We start from the raw sequence: 24,561 nt of genomic DNA, 5'->3' as shown, positions 1-24,561 counted from the left end.
ATCATTCCATGATTTTTAAATTTCTATAAAGTGCAATGTAACCCGTATTCAAAAATTTCCTTACTCGAGCCATCCTCGATCTCAATCTCTGTAAGTCATAACTAATCCACAATTATGTCTCAAACCAAAACTAAAATTTACATGTCACCATGAAATTAGACCGTCAACAGCAGGCTCCCCCACTTGGCTCAAAGCTATATATTAAAACACACGATAACTCACAACACCTATACAATATTACTGCCATGATATTGGAGTCAGTTCAACGAAAATTCTTCTCAAGCTTATGCAACACCCGCCATAAAATACCTCAATCGTTCGCTAAGTTTGCATTTATTCTCGTGACAGTCAAGTCAAATTTCTCAACCAGATTCAAATTCAAATCTCAACACATATACCCCGTTGGGAGAAAAAAAACCCTCTACTCAACATTATAAGGAACACACATACGTAGATTACTCCGCAGGAGATAACTCACCTGCTTATCCTCAAATTGGCATCTTACTATATCCTTTCGCAACCACAATTACTACAGAATCACTTAATATTTCTGAGTTTGAACTCATTAACACGACATGAGATTTAATTTGTCCTACAATTTAACAACGTGAAAGATCTCTCAACACATTCATACTCGAGACTATACGTTAAATCAAGATTCAAACTATCTTAACACATCCCGCAATCACATCATACTTATCATATAGCCATTTAATCGCTCATCGAGCCACGAATTCTTCTCGTAAGGACATTACCGGACATATGAGTCCAAATGTACACGGTACAACTGAAGCTACCGAGCTTACGCTGGCCTCAAGTCCTCAAGACTGGCCCATAAACACATAATACACATCTCGAACCTCGTTCATGGAATCACAAGCCAGGATGCACAAATGATACTGAGTGCTCACATACGCACACGAATGCGTGGAAGGAATTTAAAGAGTTATGTTTCAAATGAAATCAATTCTGCACGATAGAAAAAAAGAAAGTGAAATTTTCCTAAGGGTTCGGCAACCTCTCGAAGATAAGTAGAGACGTCTCTGTACTGATCCGCAAGACTCTACTAAACCAGCTCACGACTCGCGAAACCTATGTAACTTAGACTCTGATACCAACTTGTAACGACCTAAAATCTCACCCGTCGTGATGGCGCCTAACTCAATATTAGGCAAGCCGATAATCCCAATGAACCACCATATCTTTTAAATTTGAAAATATAATAATTAAATTCGGCAGAAGAAATCTCACAAATACAAATATAAACACTCTCAAAACTCGATGTCACTGAGTACATGAGCGTCTCAATGAATACAAAGTCTGACTAATAAAAATCCCTGTCTGAAATATAGAACAGTACAATAACTAAACAGGAAGGGAATCAAGTTTGCGGACGTCAAGCAGCTACCTTGATAGTCTCCAACAGAAATAACTCTGAAATCTAGCAGTCATCGTATCCGGGAGCACCTGGATCTACACACATGATGCAAAGTGTAGTATGAGTACAACCAACTCAATAAGTAACAAGACTAACCTCTGAGCTGAAAGTAGTGACGAGCTCCGCAACTACAATCCAATACATAAATAATGGTACATAAATATAGGCATGTTTTCAAGTTCAACAGTTAAACTCAGTACAAGAAAAATAGATCAATACTGCATGATATGAGGAATGTGACATCTCAGTGGAAAGACTTCCTGTACTACTGGTCACAAATCACTCGGTCACTCGGTACTGTCTATGGCCAATCCAGCCCAGGGATATTCCATCTCGTATATATATTCATATCGACTGACAGTCAGTTCCTCAGTACCGTATAAGGCCAATCCAGTCCTGGGGTAATTTACCCCCACATGTAAATGATACAGACAAGATCCATGTCCATGAAAAATTCATCACAATATAAATAAATAAGGCAAGTCCATGTCCTCGGAAGTCCATCCCGATATATAATCATCTACGCTCACTTGGGGTGTGTATAGACTACGAAGGGGCTCCTTCAGCCCAAGCATGATATAAAACCGATATGGCCTACTGTGGGCAGGCAGTCCCGATCCGTATAATAATATAGCCTTTAAGGCTTGCTGCAGGCGGGCAACCTCGATCCATAAAATAGTAAAGCCTATAAGGCCTGCTGCAGGCGGGCAGCCTCGATCCATATAATAATAAAGCCAATAAGGCCTGTTGCAGACGGGCAACCCCGATCCATATAATAATAAAGCCAATAAGGCCTGCTGCAGGCGGACAACCCCGATCCATATAATAGTAAAGCCTAAAAGGCATGTTGCGGCGTGTAGCCCGATCCCATAAATATCCTCACAATGGATGAGCATGACTGAGTATGAAATGTATATTTTAAAATAATTAATTTAACAGCAACACGACCCTATGGGTCCCAAAATATCGGTACGTAGCCTAAACATGATCTTTAATAAGAGCCTTAGCTCAATTTCTCTAACACGTGAGAAATGTTCAGATAATAACATGATTCTTTAATTTTTACAACTTCATAGAATTTATTCAAGTCATAGTTTCAATGGTGAACGTCCACACGCTCGTCAACTATCGTGTGTGTCACCTTCAAATAATTCATATAACACCAATTCGGGGATTCATACCCTCAGAACCAAGTTTAGAAGTGTTACTTACCCCAAACCGTGTAATTTCTCACTCTACTATGCCCTTGCCTCGAAAGTTGGTCTCCGAAAGCCTCGTATCTAGTCATAATTAATTTGATTCAGCCCACACAATTATATAAATTAATTCCATATCGAAATACTATAATATTTTCCCACAAAAATCGCATGCGGGGTCCCATGTCTCGGAATCCGACAAAAGTTACAAAATGAGATAACCCATTCAAGTACGAGTTCAACCATACTAATTTCACTTAAATCCGACTTCGAATCGGTATTCAAATCTCAAAAATTTATTTTATGAAATTTCTATAATTTTTCCCAAATTTTCATCTAAAGATACTGATTAAATGATGAAAACAGTGATATATTCATGTATGTTAACCAAATCTGAGTTAGAATTACTTACCCCGATGAATTTCTTGAAAAACCCACGAAAAAGCATCACAAACCAATCTCTCTAGATCCTAAAAATAAAATAATACCCTAGGCCTCGGTTATATATTACACCCTCTGACCTCCCAAAGCGCGGTCCGCACATTCCTAAGTGCGGTCTCACATTTCCAAGTTTTGCGGTCGCACAAACAATTGTGCGGCCGCAGTAAATCGACCATAACTTTCTCTACAGATGTCCAAATGATGATTTCTTTACCTTTCTGAAAACTAGACACGAAGGTCTACAACTATTGTTATTGAATCATCTACAAATTGCTTGTGGATCAAAATATATAATCTTTCGAAGTCGGACCAGCGAACCTGCAGAACACCGTGAAGTGCGGCCGCATACAAAATTGTGCGGTCCGTATTTTTTCTCTGCGGGCCGTACATTTTCATCTGCTGCAGCACCTTTTCATCTGTTACAACACTCAAAAATGTGCCTCAGCACATAAAATTGTGTGGTCCACACTTCCAACGTTCTAGAACAACATCAGAGTGCCGAAATGCCTGAACTCGCTCAAAATTCTCCCCGAAATTCACCCGAGCCACTCGGGATCCCGTTCAAATATACCAACATGTCCCATAACATAATACGGACTTACTCAGGGTTTCAAATCACGTCATACAATATCAAAATTACAATTCACACTTCGATTCGGACTTATGAATTTCAAACTTTTCAATTTATAAAACTCGTGCCGAAATATATTAAATGAATCCGGAATGACTTCAAATTTGGCATACAAGTCATAAATGATATAACAGAGCTATTCCAATTTTCGAAAATCTCAATCCGAGTCCGATATCAATAAAGTCAACTTCCCGGTCAAACATCCAAACTTAAATTTATATTTTAGTCATTTCAAGCCTAATTTAGCTACGGGCTTCCAAATAATTTTACGGATACGTTCCTAAGTCAGAAACCACCATATGGAGCTATTGGAACCATCAAAACTCTATTCCGTAGTCATTTGTATAAAAAATAAAATCAGTCTACTCTTTTCATTTAAACTTCTAAACAAGGATTGTTCTTTCAATTAAATCCTGAATCATCCGAAATCAAAGCCGACAATTTACACAAGTTATAGTACACCTTACGAAGTTGCTCAAGACTTCAAATTGTCGAAAGGAGCATAGATATTCAAAATGACAAGTCGGGTCGTTACAACTTCTCCTCTTTCTCTCTGTTCTCATCTTCTCCAATCTTCAATATACCAGTTTCTTCCATTTTCCCCTCTCATTCTTATCTTTTCCCTTCTCCACTTCCTCTTTTTTTTTTCTTTTTTTCTTTTCTTCTCTTATAGCGACACCAACACACGTCTTTTTTTTAATTTTTTCTTTTTTCTTTGCGATCTCCTCCTCTTTTACTTAGATGCCAAAATATCTATCTTCTTTGAGTAATTTCTGGCAAAAGTCTGGCGGTGGTTGTCGCTTTCTGTCCACTTTCAGATATAATATTGCATGGTTTTTTTTTTGGATGAATTTTGCAAGAAGATGAGAAATGGAGAAAATAAAATAGCCGTTGTCGGAGAAAAACTTTTTCCGGCCAAGTTCATTATCCTCAATTATTGTGAATGCTCCTTTATTTATACATATATAATCAGTGTATAATAATTGTATAATATGGTGTATAATTAATGTGTATACATTATACACTAATGATACATTTATTATAAACGTAGGACGTGAAAGATTACAGTGGCTATGGTGAGTGTTGAAAATATTGTATATAATATGTATATATTATGTATTATATGAAAGGTGTATCTACACTGATATAATGCATATACACTTTTTATACAAATTCAATGTTCATATAAGTTATATATAAGTATATATATATATATATATATATATATATATATATATATATATATATGTATAAAAAGTATATATAATGTATAATGTGTATAGTATGTGTAAAACCTATACATCACCTTCTTCATCTTCTTCTTATGTCATGGGTAATTTTGCTTTGGAATATTATATTTTTTTAGATTGGATCACTAAATTTTTTTTTTTTTTTTTTGTAAAAGATAAAAAATATTTGTGTATAATAGGAAGAAGTTTGGTGGTTATGGAGAAGAATGTTAGGTTTAATGGAATATTTGGGCTGAAATGGTAGATTTTGACGGGGATTTCACTAGGTTTGAAGGATTTTTGGTGTGATTTGGTGGGATTTGAAATTTCTTGACTACTAATATTAAGTGTAAAAGAAGGTTAGGTGATTATCTAAGGCCGGGCTAGCAGTTATTGTGGTTGCATTAAGAAGCTAGTCTTCCGATGGTTTTCTGGGTTTCACTTGCTAACCCTTATAATTGGTTTTGGGCTATAAATTATATACCTTATTTTATGACTATCAGTTGTCATTATTTTCACTCAGCGGCTACAAATAATTTTTGCTCAATTAGTTTCACATAATTTGAAGAAAGAACAAGAAAAAGGTGTACAAAAGTGAAATGAATAAAAAAGAAAGTCTTGAATATGAACACTTGTTTAGTTAGATAAATTTAATACATTAAAAATTAAGTAGATAAATACTTCATCTATCTCAATTATGTGACATAGAGCATGTTTGGCCAAGTTGCTGGGAGGCTAAAAGTACTTTTTTAAAAAAAATTAAATTATTTGACCAAGACGGAGAAGTACTTTACGCCAGCAGCAGAAACAATTTTTCTGGTTTTGGGAAGAAGCAGAAAATTCTAGTTTCTTCCAAGAAGCAGAAACAGAAAATTAATTTATTTCAATACAAAACTATCCTCATCTTAATTTTTTATTTTTCAAAATCCCTTACTGATTTAAGCTTGTTATTTTCATTTTTGTTTCTAATTTTTACCATTCTTTTAAAATTAAAGACATCATATACATGAATCATATTGTAACTTTCCAAAAATTTTATTGGCTTTTCTTGTTTTTAATTTTTTTCTTTGTGTAATGTCTTGTAACTTTTGAAATTATCTTCTTCTTTTTTCACACTAAAGCAAATTATCTACATACTTCTTTGGATTATCCATTTTCGTCTTGCAAATAATCATTTATAATTTTTTCTGTTCCAAAGTGAATAATATTTGGGTATTGCTATTGGGTTCTTCTATCTAAGCTCAAAAAACTCTGATTTAGCTAAAAAGCTTTTGCATGCAACTAATTTAGGTACAATTTTTAATGGGTCTTTATTAAGCTTTGATATTGGATCATTCACTTGAAGTGGGTTTGAAATACTTCTGAGATAGGTGAGCTTTTAATTTCTTGTTTCTGATTTGGTCTTAATTTTGAGCAAAGGAAAAAGCTCTAATTTTGCTAAAGGGAGCGATTGTGCTTATTGTAGATATCAACTTTGTTGTCTTGAAAACAATTAAAAAGATGAAGAATGTGCAGGCTTTTGTTTTCCAGCTTTTGAAAAGTTTCCTATAAATGCTTAATAAATTTCTCATATTTTTTAGGTAATAATATTTTAGTTACTTAGATGAATATGGTCCTTGTTGTTAAAACCCTATTTGAGCTAATTCATCATTGTAGTTCATAGACAATTCATCAACCTCGTCATAGGATATAACATTCATGGTAGAGTTACTGTCGCAATGGTTAGGAACTCAAAATTACTCTTAGTTGTCGAAAGGGACCGGGTGCGTAGGATAAGCCTCATATTGAGTGCATTTGAGTGTTTCAAAAATTCTTTAGGAGTGGTGATGATTTTCAATTTGCTATAACTTGTATGATTATACCTTCTTTTTGGTTATTTTTGGTTATATACCTGCTATATATGTTGCTTCCTGGCTCTAAATTGATTTATATCCTTTTATTGCTGGAATCTCATAAAGTAAACTCAGTGCTCTTAAACAATATTAATTATCTTATTTATCTTGTCTAAATGTCTTAAACTATGGTAATTTATAGTTTTCTGTTTTATTCTCTTTTTTGGATCAGTTTCTTCAACATATAAGCAAGGAGTCAAGCACCTCCCTAGCAGAAAGATTAAAAAAGACATTACACAGTTCCAAGAAGTACGCAGTTCTAGATATTTTTCTGATTTATCTAGTGAATGGTAACCTCTATTTCAATATTTGTCATTACATATATTTTTTCCTTGGGACTTTTATTGATGTTGATACATTTAGGTAAGAAACTCGTGACTTTTCTAGTTATCTTTGGATCTTATTAAATTAGTGCCCTTTTCTGTTGGATTCTATAGCAGAATGCATGCTTGACATGTCTAATTTAGTACAAATATGTTCTAACATATTAAATTTACTTTTTTAAAAACAGCTAGATAATAGACAACTTTAATTACAACAGATAATCTTGTTTGTCATCATGTAAGTTCTAACACATATTTATTCTTTGTGTTAGAGCGTACAATATGAATAATTCTGATCGTGAGTCGATGTATGCTAGAGTATTGGAAGATGGATTCATAAATCCTAGATTTATTATAGGGGTTGAGGAGTTTGTCGCATTTGCTAAAAGACATCCAGAATGCATGGACGGTGAAAAGCTAAGATGTCCTTGTAATCATCGTAAGTGTCAAAATAAAAAGTAAACTCAATCTCATAATGCATTTCAGTCTATGGTTTTTGATGTTGGTGGGCCTTCTTTTGGTGGTAATATAGAAGAGGAACCAAATCCAACCATGCAAAATCTTTATAATATGCTCAAAGTATCAGAACAGGAAATTTGGCCGAGAAACCCACACGGACAATCGCAGTTGTCCGTCGTTGCTCGGCTTTTGAATCTAAAGGCAGAACATCATTTTTCTGAAAAGTTGTACGATGATTTATGTCAATTTATATCAGAACTGATGTCAATTGATAACATAATGCCAGATAGCTTTTATAGTACCAAAAAGCTAATGCGAGGGTTGGGCTTACCAGTAGAGAAGATCGACCGCTACAAAAATAGTTGTATGATTTATTGGTGTGAAGATAATGAACTTGTCAATTGCAAGTTTTGTGCCCACCCTCGGTACAAGAGATCAAAATATCAACATTCCAAGCAGAAAACTAATATTTCTTATAGGAAGATGTATTATTTTCCTTTAACTCCGCGTCTACAAAGGTTGTACGCATCAAATGTTACTGCAAAGCATATGAGGTGGCATTCTGAGCATGAAATATAAGGTGTCATGGGTCATCCCTCAGAATCTCCTGTTTGGAAGAATTTTGATCAAACACATCCAAGTTTTGCATCTGAAGTGAGAAATGTGAGATTGGGATTGTCCACTGATGGGTTTAATCCATTTGGTCAATCAGGCCAACAATATTCTTTTTGGCCTGTGATAGTCACGCCATATAATTTGCCACCTTGGATGTTCATGAAGTATGAATACATGTTTTTATCAGTGATTATACCTGGTCCAAAAAATCCAAAACAGAAAATTGATGTCTTCTTACAACCCCTCATTGAAGAGTTAAAACATTTATGGGAGGAGGGGGTCCAAACATATGATGTTTCAAGTAAGAATAATTTTAAAATGCAAGTTGTATTGATGTGCACAATAAGTAATTTTCAACCGTATTCAATGTTGTAGGGAGGGAGTACAGCGGGAAAATTAGCTTGTCCTTATTGCATGGCAGATGCTTTTACACTATCCAATGATGGAAAGATCTCGTGGTTTGACAATTCCTGTATAAAGTATAAATTACAAGATAAAATGATAATAATTACGTGACTATAATAATGAACATCCACTAGGAACCCCCAAAACCCGGTGTCACAACTTGTCACAACCCAAAATCGCACCTATCGTGATGACGCCTATCTCAATACTAGGCAAACCGAAAATCTCAATAAACCACTATGTCTTCTAAATCTGTAAATATAATATTTAAATTCAACGGAAGAAATCCCACAAATACAGATATAAACACTCCCACAACCCGGTGTCACTAAGTACATGAGCATATAATATGAATACAAAGTCTGACTGATAAAATATTGTCTAAAAGTATAGAACAATACAATAACCGAAGGAAAGAGAGTCAAGGTAAGCGGATGCCAGGCAACTACCTTGATAGTCTCCAACTGATAGAACTCTGAGATCTAACAGTCGTCGCGTCCGAAAGTACCTGGATCTGCACACGAGGTGCAGAGTGTAGTATGAGTACAACCAACTCAATAAGTAACAAGACTAACCTCTGGGCTGAAAGTAGTAACGAGCTCCGCAGGTACAGTCCAATATATATAAATAATGGTACATAAATGTAGGCATGCTTTCAAGTTCAATAGTTAAACTTAGTACAAGAAAAATAGATCAATACTGCATGATATGAGAATTATGACATCTAAGTGGAAAGACCTCATGTACTACTGGCCGCTAATCATTCGGTCACTCGGTACTGTTTATACCCAATCCAGCCCAGGGATATTCCATCCCGTATATGTGTGTGTGTGTATATATATATATATATATATATATATATATATATATATATATATATATATATATACACACACACACATATATATATATATATATACACACACACACACACACACACACACACACACACATATTGATTGACAGTCAGTCTTTTAGTACCGTATAAGGCCAGTCCAACCCTGGGGTAATTTATCCCCAAATATAAATGATACAGACAAGATCCATGTCCAGGAAAATTCATCACAATATAAATAAGTAAGGCAAGCCCATGCCCTGGGAATTTCATCCCGAATATATAGTCATCTACGCTCATTGGGTGTGTGTACAGACTCCGGAGGGGCTCCTTCAGCCCAAGCGTGATAAAAAACCGATATGGCCTGCTGCGCGCGGGCAACCCCGATCCATATAATGATAAAGCCTATAAGTTCTGTTGTAGGCGGGAAACCCCGTTTTATATAATAATAATATAAAGCCAATATGGCCTGCTGCAGGCGGGCATCCCCGTTCCATATAATAATAATATAAAGCCAATATGGCCTGCTGCAGGCGGGCAACCCCGATCCCATGAATATCCTCACAATGGATGAACATGAATGATTATGAAATATACATTTTAAAAACAATTAAATTCAACAGCAATCTAACCCTGTGGGTCCCAAAAATATTGGCACGTAGCCTAATCATGATCTTTAATACGAGTCTTAACTCAATTTTCTAACACGTGGAGAATATTCGGGTAATAACATGATTCTTTAATTTTACAACTTTATAAGATTTATTCAAGTCACAATTTCTATGGTGCACGTCCACACGTTCGTCAACTATCGTGTGAGTTACCTCCAAACAATTTATATAACACCAAATTTGGGAATCCATACCCTCAGAACCAAGTTTAGAAGTGTTACTTACCTCGAACAAGACGAATCCAATGTAGAGCAAGCTAAACAATATACAACATGTCCCCCACACCGGTAGAAAATATCTAGTTCGAACCATGGTTGAAACGATCAAGAACACTTTGAAATCCATTTGCACATAACCAAGCTATCAGAACTGAATTCCTCTAACTCGATTAAGCCACGCAGGTCACCAACCCAAGAATATTTCCACTAAAACATCCGTTGAGACTCACCACTTCATAGGTACCCAAAAACCGATCATACCATGCTGGTCCAGCCTACTACCCAGCTGTCCTATTTTCTCCGAGTTTCTTCTGAATTACCCTCAAGTTGACACTTCTCCCTGTGAGGATTCTACGATCCTTACCCGAAGCTCACTACAAGACATCCTAACATAAAACCACACCGCCTTAAGGCCCATAAGCCATTGTATTCTTCTTAAGCACCTCCATAAATACCACAATCGTAACACTCACTCTGAAAATACCTTATGTGAATTTAAAATTGTTCTTCTTACCTTTCTTATACTAAAATGTAGAATCCATAGTCATACATAATTACCTCAAGTTCGGTACCACTAAATGTAAATCTCATATTCTATCCATACACAAATCTGGAAAAAATCTCGATTGCTATATATAAATCTCAAACCCATTAGAACCTTCTCGGGAGTCACCCACTTTGCTCACATCTAAATTGCACTGCCCAAACGGGCTGAAAGACACGTATCCCATTAACACAATGACACGTAAAGAGGTAACCCTGCCTTAACACCACCAATCAAATTCATACTCCGTGCGCACTACATCATTCACAAATAATAACTCACTCATCCCATGATTTTCATATACTCATAAAGTGCAATATAACCCATATTTAGGAATTTCAGTACTCGATTCATCCTCGATCTCAACCTCTACAAGTCATAACTAATCCACAAGTATGCCTCAGACCAAAACTAAAATTTAACATATAACCATGAATTGAATTATCAATAGCAGGCTCCCCCACTTGGCACAAAGCCATAGATTAAAACACTCGATAACTCACAGTACCCATACTCTATTACTGCCATAATAGCACAGTCAGTTTAACGAAAATTCTTCTCAAGCTCATGCAACGCCAACCATGAAAATACCTCAATCGTCCGCTAAGCTCGCATTCATTCTCTTGACACTCAAGTCAACTTTCTCAACTAGATTCAAATTCAAATCTCAACACATACGCCCCGCTGGCAGAAAAGAAACTCTCCACTCAATATTATAAGGAACACACCTACGTAGATTACTCCGCAGGGGATAACCCACCTGCTTAGCCTCAAATTGACATCTTGTTATACCATTTCGCAGTCACAATTACTATGCAATCACTTAATCTTTCTGAGTCCAAACTCATTAACAAGACATGAGAATTTAATTTGTCCCAAAATTTAACAACGTGAAAGGTCCTTCAAAACATTCATACTCGATACTGTACGTCACATCAAAACGAACTCAAGCACCCAATGGTCCTTTTTACATTTCAAGAAAACACTTCTCGTCACATTCAAATCATCTTAACACATCCCGCAATCAATATCATACTCATCACAAAGCCATTCCACCGCTCATCGAGCCACAAATTCCACTCGTAGGGACATTACCGGACATATGAGTCCAAATGTACAAGTTACAATTGAAGCTACCGAGCTTAAGCTACGGTCTAACCCTGGCCTGAAGTCCCCCAGACTGGCCCATCACCAAAACACAGAATACTCATCTCGAACCTCATTCATGGAATCATAAGCCGGCGGTACACAACTGATACCGAGCGCTCACATACACACACGAATGCATGGAAGGAATTCCAAGAGTTATATTTCAAGTTGAATCAATTCTGCACGATAAGGAGAGAAAGATGGAAAGTTTATCCTAAAATGCTTTGTAGCCTCTCGAAGATAAGTATAGATGTCATCTTACCGATCCGCAAGACTCTACTAGACAGTTGCTCATGACTCGTGAGACCTATGTAACCTAGGCTCTGATACCAACTTGTCACGACCCAAAATCTCACCTGTCGTGATGGCGCCTATCTCAATACTAGGCAAGCCAACAATCTCAATAAACCACCATATTTTCTAAATTTGAAAACATAATATTTAAATTGAGCAGAAGAAAACTCACAAATACATATATAAACACTCCCAAAACCCGGTGTCACTAAGTACATGAGCATCTAATATGAATACAAAGTCTGACTGATAAAATATTATCTAAAAGCATAGAACAGTACAATAACTGAAGGAAAGAGAGTCAAGGTCAGCGGATGCCAGGTGGCTACTATGATAGTCTCCAACTGATAGAACTCTTATATATAACAGTCGCCGAGTCAGAAAGTACCTGGATCTGCACACGAGGTACAGAGTGTAGTATAAGTACAACCAACTCAATAAGCAACAAGACTAACCTCTAGGCTGAAAGTAGTGATGAGCTCCGCAGGTACAGTCCAATATATTTAAATAATGATACAGAAATGTAGGAATGCTTTCAAGTTCAACAATTAAACTCAGTACAAGCAAAATAGATCAATACTGCATGATATGAGGAAGATGACATCTCAGTGGAAAGACCTCATGCACTACTGGTCACTAATCATTTGGTCACTCGATACTGTTTATAGCCAATCTAGCCCAGGGATATTCCATCCCGTATATATATATATATATATATACACACACACACACACACACATCGACTGAAAGTCAGTCACTTAGTACCATATAAGGCCAATCCTGCCCTGGGTAATTTATCCCCAAATGTAAATGATATGGACAAGATCTATGTCTAGGGAAATTTATCACAATATAAATAAGTAAGGCAAGTCCATGCCCTGGGAAGTCCACCCTGAATATATTGTCATCTACGCTCACTGGGGTGTGTACAGACTTCGAATGGGCTCCTTCAGCCCAAGCATGATATAAAGCCGATATGGCTTGCTGCAGGCGGGCAGCCCCAATCCATATAATGATAAAGCCTATAAGGCCTGCTGCATGCGGGCAACCTAGTTCCATATAATAATAATATATAGCCAATATGGCCTGCTGTAGGCGGGCAACCTTGTTCCATATAATAATAATATAAAGCCAATACGGCCTGCTGCAGCGGGCAGCTCCGATCCCATGAATATCCTCACAATGGATGAACATGAATGAGTATGAAATATACATTTTAAAAACAATTAAATTCAACAGCAATCTGACCCGGTGGGTCCCAAAAATATTGGCACGTAGCCTAATCATGATCTTTAATACGAGTCTTAACTCAATTTCCTAACACGTGGAGAATATTCGGGTAATAACATAATTCTTTAATTTTACAACTTCACAGGATTTATTCAAGTCACAATTTCTATGGTGCACGTCCACACTCTCGTCAACTATCATGTGGGTTACCTCCAAACAATTTATATAACACCAAATTTGGGAATTCATACCCTCAGAACTAAGTTTAGAAGTGTTACTTACCTCGAACAAGCGAATCCAATGCCAATCAAGCTAAACAATACTCTGGAAATTCCATTCAACGCGTATCAACCTCCGAACACCTTCATATCTCCTCAATTCCACGCCAAATGATTCGAAACTAGTCAAACAACGTGTAAATCAATCAAAATATACTCCAATGCTTGCAATTTAACAATTTATAAAAATTCTAACTCTGCTCGAAAAATCAAAAGTGGGGCCCACGTCTCGAAATCTGATGAAACTCACAAAATCTGACAACTTATCCAAGTACAAGTTCAACCATACTAATTTCACTCAAATCCGACCCCGAATCGGTATTCAAAACTTGAAAATTTGTTTTATCAAATTATAGAAATTTTCTTCGATTTCTCTTGAAGATTCGATAATCATACACCAAAAATAAAGATTAATTCATGAGATATAATCACAAGGGAGTCAAGAACACTTACTCCAGGTTGTGTGGAAAAATTCATCTCCAAAGTCGCCCAAATCGAGCTCCAAAATGAGAAAAATCTCGGAAACTCTCGTTTGTAACATTGACCAAGCATTTCCGCACCTACGGAGCCTGGGCTCGCACCTGCGCATCCGCTTTTGCAGAAAGAAATGCGCTTCTGCAGACATCACTTACCCAGCCAGCCTCCGCTTCTGCGATCCCTGCCAGCATCTGCACAATCGCAGGTGCGGAAATCCTATCGCACATGCGACCTCTGCTGAAATCCTCCAACTCTGCACCTGCGCTCTAGCTGCCGCACCTGCAGCCAAGACCCTCGCAGGTGCGATCACACCAGAGGGGCTACAACTTCAGCAACCTCACAACTCTAATTCTTGATCCGTTAATTATCCGAAACTCACCCGAGGCCCCCGGGACCTCAACCAAATACACCAACAACTCCTAAAACATCATACCAACTTAGTCAAAACCTCAAATCACATCAAATAACGCTAAAATCATGAATCATACCCCAATTCAAGCTTAATGAAATGAAGAATTTTCAACTTCTACATTCGATGTCGAAACCTATCAAATCAAGTCCGATTGACCTCAAATTTTGCACACAAGTCATAAATAACATAGCAGACCTATTCAAATTTCCAGTATCGGATTCCGACCCCGATATCAAAAAGTCAACTCCCCGGTCAAACTTCCAAACTTAAATTTCTATTTTAGCCATTTCAAGCCTAATTAAACTGCGGACTTCCAAATAATTTTTTGGATATGCTCATAAGTTCAAAATCATCATACAAAGCTATTGGAATCATCAAAATTCTATTTCGAGGTCGTTTACATATAAGTCAATATTCCGGTCAATCTTTTCAACTAAAGTTTTCATCTTGGAGACTAAGTGTCTCAATTCATTTCAAAACCTCACCGGACCCGAACCAATTTCCCCGGCAAGTCACATAACAAATGTCAAGCATAAATTGAGCAGTAAATGGGGGAACGTGGCTGTAATACTCAAAATGACCGGTCGGGTCATTTCACAAGTGCATGAGCACCTACTAAGAAATATAATAAAATACAACATCTGTCTGAAATACAATTTAGATAGGAGAATGTAAGTAACTCTGATGGTGTAATAATCTGATCGATAATTTTGAGATCTAGCGCGTCGTTCAGCTATTTGAGGCATTGAGTAGCTTCACTTCAGGTGTTATGACTTGTACGTGTGGTCGGAATTGAATTTCGGGAAGTTCAGAGTTGATTTGGAAAGAAAATTCTAAATTCAGAAGCTTTAAGTTGGAAGAGTTGACCAGGATTTGATTTTTGAGTAAACAATCTCGGAATCAGGATTTGAAGGTTCTAATATGTTCGTATGATGATTTCGGACTTGGGCGTTTGTTCAGATTGGGTTTTGGATGACCCGGGATTGTTTCAACGCTTAATATTAAAGTTGGCGCATTGAAGGTTTTTCAAGTTCTTTAAGTTTAGTTTGGAGTAGACTTTGGTATTATCGGGGTCAGATTTCGATTCCGGAAGTGAGAATAGGTCCATTATGCCATTTATGACTTATACGCAAAATTTAGCGCCATTCCGAGATTTGATAGGAATCGGACACGCGAAAGTGTTTCTAGAAGCTTTTGAGTTTCATGATATAATTCTTGCGTTTTGACATCCGATTCGTGATTCTAGATGTTATTTCCACGTTTCGGTCATGCTAGAGAGTTCATATGATATTTTTAGACTTTTTTATGTTTGGTTTGGAGCTTCGAGGGCTCGGATGAGTTTCAGAAATGTTCTAGAATGGTTTTGAACAAAAGTTTGACTGCTGGTGCTCAAATATCGCAATTGCGAACATTTCTTCGCATTTGCGAAGTCTACCAATTTTGCCTTGGTTCTTAATTGCGATCATTTCTTCGTATTTGCAAAGTCTGCCAATTTTGCTTTGGTTCGCAATTGGGAACATTTCTTCGCATTTGCGAAGTCTGCCAATTTTGCTTTGGTTCGCAATTGGGAACATTTCTTCGCATTTGCGAATTTTGCCAATTTTGCTTTGGTTCACAATAGCGAACATTTTTTTGCATTTGCGAAGTCTGCCAATTTTTCCTTGGTTCACAATTGCGAACATATGCCAATTTTACCTTGGTTCGCAAATGCGACATCTGAGGCTGTTATTAAGACTTTATTTCGGGGTTTAGCCCATTCCTCTTACAATTTCATTTGGTTGGGCGATTGTTTGGAGCTCTTGGAGGCAATATTTTTATCATCTATTGCAAGGTAAGTAATTCCCACATATTGTAAGTTAATTACATGGATTCTATAAGGATTTAATAAAGAAATTATGGAAAATTGTGGGATTTTTGGAAGAAAACCTAGAAATGATATATTTAGATTTTGACCACGAAATTGGACATGAAATTAGGAATAAATTATATATTTGAGTTCGTGGTGCTATGAGTAATGTTTATCTTCTAAAATTTCCAAAATCCGGGCATGCAGACCTGAGGGTTGACTTTGTTGATTTTTCGAGCATAGTTGGGAATTGTTATAAATCGACTAATTAAGAGTTTTTGGGTATATCCTCATTGGTTTGCATGCTTTTTGAATAGTTTCGGATCATTTGGCTTTGAATTGGGGAGTTAGATAGGCTTTGGAGATGATTATTGGATCTTCGGAGTGAGATAAGTCTCATGTGTAATCTTGTGATGGGGAAACTACCCCTAGGTAATGTAATTATTATGTGCTACTAGTTGTGGGTGCTACGTGTGCACGAGGTGATGAGAGTCTGTACGTAACTAAAGCATATTTATGTCCGGGTAGACTAAGGACTTTATCATATATATATATATATATATATATATATATGCCGAGCTTTATCACCTTACGTTGTTGCCAAGATATTTGATAAACGTAAAGGGGTATATTCATTATTATGCACATGTATCTGTGTTGTAAGCATGTGGCTCATAATTCGATAAGTTTCTTCTTTTCTTGTGGAGCAGGCCGAACGCCTCGACAGTATAATATATGCATCTATGGTTTGTGCCGATCGACCCTCGACATTTTACACATTATTCTGGATCGAGCCGAACGACCTCAACATAATCGTGTGTTATATCGCTAGCAGTCCGATATGGGAGATTATGTAACTTACAGGTTTATCCTATCATTGCGGTTGTGCTTCATATCTGCTTATGATTTATCATATTGCTTTATTGGACCTCTAGTAAGTGTCGATGTCGACCCCTCGTCACTACTTCTCCGGGGTTAGGTTAGATACTTACTGGGTACGCGTCGATTTACGTACTCATCCTGCACTTCTATGCTAAATGTGTAGGATCTGGAAGGTTCATCTAGTGGTCAACTGGGCGCATAGGCGCAACTGCTGAGGAGACTTTATGGTGAGCGGCATTCTAGGTTACGTATCACAACCCATAGAGTCTCTGTCGTACTATTTACTTGTCCTCTCTTAGTAAATACTCATGCACTTGTGGCACCATATTTTGGGGATATTCTAGTTGATGCTTATGGATTCACATATTATTATCACTTTTTATTTTTATGCAATACTAATTATGTATGTACCCGTAATTTTAAAGGTGTAAATTTTTTTACTTAGTAAAATTTATGATTTCGAAAGTAATAAAATGAAAAAGTAACGTGATAGTTCACTGTTGGTTTGCCTAACAACGACGTTGGGCGCCATCGTGGCGTATAGTGGGTTTTGGGTCGTGACAGCTTGGTATCAGAGCTCTAGGTTCACTTGGATCTCACGAGTCATGAGCAAGTTTAGTAGAGTCTTGCAGATCGGTACAAAGACGTCTGTAATTATCTTCGAGAGGCTACAAGGCTGTTAGGAGCACTTCCCTTCTTGATTCCTCATTGTGCGATTTGATTCAATTAAAGCTTACGCCTTCATTTCCTTCCTACTCAATCTTATGTGACGTGGAGCGCTTCTTATCAATTGGGCATCAGGGAGTCGTAGTGGTACTGCAAATGTGGTGCAGGATGTTTCTCCCTGCGTATTTGAGCTAGTTATTATCGTCGCCTTATGGAAGGGGTTTGTCATTTCAGCCCTGTATCAGTATTTCCTATGGTTTTGAGGCTATGCACAAATTATTATGATGTTCATGCATTGTTATCGCACAATGATGGTGTAATAGTAGAGTGTTTGTTTATGTGTCGAAGCAGTGAATGACTCAAAAATGAGGATTTCTCGGTTCATGGTTTAGAGGTTCGGTATTTAATTCCAGTGGATGAAAGGCAATTGGACTATGGATGTTCGGGCTTTGGTTGATGGAGTAATGAGACTTGATATTTTTTAGCGTGGTGGAATTTTCATTTGTGGTGTGGTGTCGTTGACCTTGTTGGAACACATTAAGGCCTATAGGTGTTAGAGTCTCCTTTGATTTGCCTTAGGGGTAGGGTGTTGTGAAATAAAGCCTGAGAAGCGGTTGTCAGAGATGGCGGTGTGTAGTGGTTTCATAATCGAATCGATGTTTCTGATGTTGATGGCTTGAGAAAGATGATATTCGAGGAGGTTTAGAATTGGTAGCAATTTATTAGATCAGGTTTTACAAAGATGGATTTTGCTTTGAGGTAGTATTTGGGGAGCGAAGGATAAGGAAGGACATGATGGGAGGTGTCTCGCGGTGATTGAATTGCTAGCATGTCAAATATGAAAAGCAGAGGTCGAGAAGTTGCTTAAAGGAGATGGTTTAACCGAATTGGGAGTGGCGGAGTAGCATATGGATTTTGTGGTAGGATAGCCACATGCCTTGAGAAAAGTTTAGAGCGATTTGAGGATCATGGTGGACAATGACTAGGTCTACGAATTTTATTTGGAATGGTGGCTACTATGCCGAGTAAGGTTGAATATGAGAGAAAGAAGTTTGCTTGGAGTGTTTAGGGGTGTAAGAGCTTGATTATCATTATGGGATACGACGTGACTTCGAGTTTGGAATGTATTGTCAGACTTTCAGTTGATGTTAACGGAGAATGAACAGACTTTCACAACTGGTGGACGAGCATGGTCAAAAGAGGGTTTACTGATTTTGTGGTAGTTGTACCCAGTGCAGCGTCGTTGGAAGATGTCGGTAAGGAATTCCACATGTGGGCTATCTCCTGTGAGCAGGTTAGCGGTTGCGCGATTTTGATGAAGTTTCTATGAAGACATTTACTTACTACCTAGCAGGAGGTTGAATGAGCGACTGTGACTGACAATTCGGAATGTTCATGAAAAGTTTAACAAGAGATTACGAGGAATTTTGCGGGCTATCTGTGCAAGATCACGGTAATTGAGAAGGAGGAATCATTGTGGGTTCTACATTTATGTGATTGTATCTTAAAGCTAAGTGGGGGAGCCCACAATCTATGATCGGATCACGTGGTTGTCTGCTTGTGCAGTTTTTGGTTATCGGTGCATCGGTGGATTATTTATGACTAAGAAAAGAAAACATCAGGGGTAATTCGAGCAAAGAACTTTGATGAATGTGTGCTATATTTCACCTTATCGATTCATAGGCATGTTTTGGGAAAACTCAGACATTATGCTTCTTGTGGATATGATGTACAAGGAAAATAATTCATCCGGTTGCTTCTTTTGGTGTTCATGTGATGACAACGCACTAGAGTTTGGTTTTATATTCGGGACCAAGTCAGAGTGGGTGACTTTCAACAATGTTATAATGGGTTCGTTATGTGGCTGAAGACCAGGATTTTGCAGCAGAGTGTGAAGAATACTTGGGGAATTTTCTATGTTATCATCGGGTTTGCGGGGCAGTATTGGAGAAATGGGAAAAGCAGTTTCGGATTCACGGAAGGTTTTTCAGAATGGGTGTACCAGTTGGAGATACTATTGTGCGTATAAGGAGGGTATGAGATGGCTCATGTGTATTGAGATGATGTGGTCTTGTGAATTGGGTCACTCAGGATGAGTGTTATTGGGTTTCGTTATGTTTTGAATGGAGCTATTATTATTTCTAAGGCAAGTCAAGAGTAAATTGAAAGAAGTGGGGTCGGTTAGTAATGGTTTGAATCAACATGATTGTGGAAATGATCAGTTCCTTCGGCGTGTTAAGTTATACAGGTGGTTTGTGGTTGTATGTATGGTCTTGGCATCCACCGTAATTTGCTTGATTTGGGAGGTATTCGATTCTTATGGCCTTGTTGTTTAAATAGATCCCAGAAGAGTTATGGCATTTTATACCATGACTTGAGGTTTGTATTTTCTGCGGTCATGGGAATTCAGTTGCGTGTTGTAATAGTTCTTCTGAAATGAGTTAAGTGAAAGGTTTCTAGCTAATGAAGTGTTTATTCTACTAGTAGTTCAGGGGTTATGATGAATTCTTGTACTCTCGCGTAGCGGCATGATAGGTGCAGTGAGCGGCATGAGAATTGGAAGTTGAGGATCAAGGTTGCGGCTCGGTGTTGATAAGAATGTCACGAGCTCGGATGGGCATGGTAGAATTCAGATGTTTAGAGTAAGTTGGCATTATCTTAGTGTCGCCTGAGAATGGTGGTCCATGGAAGAGGCATTGTGTATTGATTTGCGGATTCATGATTTGCTTTACAGAATTAGTGCGATTGGTGGTATGGAGGTGCAGACTTTGCTACTTGGTGCGGAAGATTGTGAGAGCGCATCCCACAGGAAAATTGTATAAGTGTGACATGTTAGTCACTTGATTAATAAGGATTCAAACCAAGTATGGAGATTCTGGTACTATCGCTAATGTGAGAGTTTATGCCTGAAAGGCGCCCTATTCCTTTGGTTGTGGACTGTGGGAGTTTGTTCCGGATTGGACGGTTACCCGTGTGTGTCATGAATAGGGCCATTATGGATCCTTGAAAGGTTGTTGGCCCAATATGGTATGATCAGAATCGGCTTGAGGTCTGTTGGTGAGTCTAATGTGAGTATGTGCTCTACGGCATAACATTGCTTACGGAGGAGTCATTGGGCATTGGATGTTATTCCCGTCGTCAGCTATTCCATGTAATACTCTATTGTGCCAGGTGGGTCGTGAGATGGCTTGATTATTCGCACATATGTTGTGATCCTCTGTAGCTTGTGGTGTTATATGAGTAAGATGGCTCTCGAGATGAAAGTCATTATTGCACCTTAGTCGTGCTTGGGTTTTTGTAGCGTATGGCACTATCTGTCTCCTAGGATTGTATTATGCACTTGGCGTGCTTGTGGTTGATATTCAGGCATTTTGTAAGTATAAGCATTACAGCTTGATGGGTGTTTCCTTATTGATTGTTGTGTGGATCGGGTGGCACGCCACCACGGGTATATTGTTTGGATTGGGTGACACGTCGTTAAAGGTTTATTGTGTGGATTGGTTTGCGCGCTGCAATGATGTCATGTTTGGATCAGGTTGCACGCCTCAATAGTATCATGTCTAGATCAGGTTGCACACTGCAACAGTGTCATAGTTGGATCGGGTTGCACGCCGCAACAGTGAGATGTTAAGTACGGTTTCTTATACTTATTTTGTGTGCCTTGTTTACCATCTCTGAGATAGATCCATAACATCGGTTTGGCCGTATTATTCGTTACGCGGGCTGGATGGTTGTTTGCCAGAGTCCGTTCTTCCCTTTGGGTCATATTCAAGTTGTAGCTTGTTGACGCTTTGATTGAGCTGTATGCGATTTTAGACAGTGTTTGAGGTGTCTTATTGCCCGAGCAACTTGTACTGGGTGAGACAAGGTTATTGGACCTGAGATCAGTGCGATCATATTTATGTCAGGTATATTAAAAAGAAAATATCGTTATTCAGATCAGAATGAGGTACTGGTTCTTGTTAGGCGGAGGGACTCCATGATTTATTGATTTGGCAGGTGGTTATGAGTTTCTACACATCTCGTTTGTGGTGGCAGTATTGCGAGAGTTGGAACATGGCTTATAATGTGTTATGAGGTGTATTGCAGGCATCATATCCGTGAAATTGCAGCTATTATGGTCGGAGGATGTTATTATGGGCAAAAAACTTATGTGGTGCATGGTGTGATTTCAGAATAGGTGCATGATCATATTTTTGAACAGTGTGTAGTGATTGATGTAGTGTTCGTATGATAGAATCAGGTCTCGTGGAGAATTTGGAATGTTAGAATTTGGTTCTAAAGCTTGTTAACTAAGGTTATAGGGAGGGTCTTTAGTCTGGCTCGATCTAATGTGCTCACATGGGTTTTAGTGGCACGATTAGGTGCACGAGGTGTCAAACAATGATTTTGGACAACTCCAGAACAGTTCTTGGCATGTTCAAGAGCGAACGTATGTTTAAGTGGGAGAAAATGTAATGACCCGACCGATCATTTTGAGCTCTAGCACGTCGTTTGGCGGTTTGAGGCCTTAAGTAGCTTCACTTCAGGTATTATGACTTGTACGTGTGGTCGGAATTGAATTTCGGGAAGTTCGGAGTTGATTTGGAAAGAAAATTCTAAATTCAAAAGCTTTAAGTTGGAAGAGCTAACCAGGATTTGACATTAGAGTAAACGATATCGGAATCGAGATTTGAAGATTCCAACAGGTTCGTATGATGATTTCAGTCTTGGGCATGTGTTCGGATGACCCGGGAGCGTTTCGGCGCTTAATATTGAAAGTTGACGCATTGAAGGTTTTTCAAGTTCTTTAAGTTTGGTTTGGAGTAGACTTTGGTGTTATCGAGGTCGGATTTCGATTTCAGAAGTGGGAATAGGTCCGTTATGCCATTTATGACTTGTACACAAAATTTGGCGACATTCCAAGTTGATTTGATAGGAATCAGACACATGGAAGTGTTTCTAGAAGTTCTTAAGTTTCATGATTGAAGTCATGCGTTTTGGCATCCGATTCGTGATTCTAGATATTATTTCGGCGTTTCGATCGCGCGAGTGGGTTCGTATGATATTTTTAGACTTATGCTGATATTTGGTTTAGAGCCCCGAGGGCTCGAATGAGTTTCGGACATGTTTTAGAATAGTTTTAAACAACAATTTGATTGTTGGTGTTGCTGGTGCTCAAGTATCGCAATTGCAAACATTTCTTCGCATTTGCGAATTCTGCCAATTTTGCCTTGGTTCGCAATTGCAAACATTTCTTCGCATTTGCGAAGTCTGTGAATTTTGCCTTGGTTCGCAATTTCGAACATTTCTTCGCATTTGCAATGGTTCGCAAATGCGAACCCTGTGTCGCAAATACGACATCCGAGGTTGTTATTAAGACTTTATTTCAGGGTTTAGCCCATTTCTCTTACATTTTCATTTGGTTGGGCGATTGTTTGGAGGTCTTGGAGGCAATATTTTCATCATCTATTGCAAGGTCAGTAATTCCCACATATTGTATGTTAATTACATAGATTCTATAAGGATTTAATAAAGAAATTGTGGAAAATTGTGGGATTTTTGGAAGAAAACGTAGAAATGGTATTTTTTGATTTTGACCACGAAATTGGACATAAAATTAGGAATAAATTATATATCTTAGCTCGTGGTGCCATGGGTGATGTTTATCTTAGAAAATATTTGAAATCCGGGCATGTAGGCTCGAGGGTTGACTTTGTTGATTTTTCTAGTAGAGTTAAGAATTGTTATAAATCGATTAATTAAGTGTTTTTGGGTATATCGTGATTGGTTTGCATGTTATTTGACTAGTTTCGGGTCGTTTGTCTTTGAATTGAGGAGTTAGATAGGATTTGGAGCCGATTATTGGGACTTCGGAGCGAGGTAAGTCTCTTGTCTAACATTGTGAGGGGGAAACTACCCTCTAGATGATGTAATTGTTATGTGCTACTAGTTGTGGGTGCTACGTGCGCACGAGGTGACGAGAGTCCGTACGTAGCTAAAGCATGTTTATGTCCGGATAGACTTAGGACTTTATCATGTAATATTTGAATTGTTTGGACTCGTTTTGCTAGCTTAATTAATTCAAATTATAACTGAAATTGATTTAGAAACATATATATATTAGACCGAGCTTTATCACCTTGAGTTGTTGCCAAGATATTTGATAAACGTAAAGGGGTATATTCATTATTATGCACCTGTATCTATGTTGTAATCATGTGGCTCGTAATTCGATAAGTTTTTTCTTTTCTTGTGGAGCGGGCCGAATACCTCGACAGTATAATATATGCATCTATGGTTCGTGCCGCTCGACCCTCGGCAGTTTACACATTATTCTGGATCGAGCCAAACGACTTCGGCATAATCGTGCATTATATCGCTAGCAGTCTGAATATTCACGACAGTACCCTTCCACTGATGCCTGGCATATTATATGGTATTCCTCATT

General features: G+C 38.0%; 1 long non-coding RNA gene across 2 annotated transcripts; it reads left to right on the top strand.

The window, feature by feature from the left end:
* Positions 1–6,126: 6,126 nt before the first annotated feature.
* LOC117274596 (uncharacterized) lies at positions 6,127–8,664 on the top strand. Of its 2 annotated transcripts, XR_011414414.1 has the most exons (4): positions 6,127–6,305; positions 7,000–7,117; positions 7,683–8,127; positions 8,177–8,664. It is a non-coding gene; the product is annotated as an uncharacterized lncRNA (long non-coding RNA). The 2 variants fall into 2 exon arrangements; XR_004504723.2 differs by having other exon boundaries at positions 6,127–7,117.
* The last annotated feature ends 15,897 nt before the right edge of the window (positions 8,665–24,561 follow it).

The sequence above is a fragment of the Nicotiana tomentosiformis genome, chromosome 2 (assembly GCF_000390325.3).
Source record: "Nicotiana tomentosiformis chromosome 2, ASM39032v3, whole genome shotgun sequence".
In the NCBI taxonomy this organism is placed as follows: Eukaryota; Viridiplantae; Streptophyta; class Magnoliopsida; order Solanales; family Solanaceae; genus Nicotiana; species Nicotiana tomentosiformis.
This window is presented reverse-complemented; position numbering and strand designations above follow the sequence as displayed.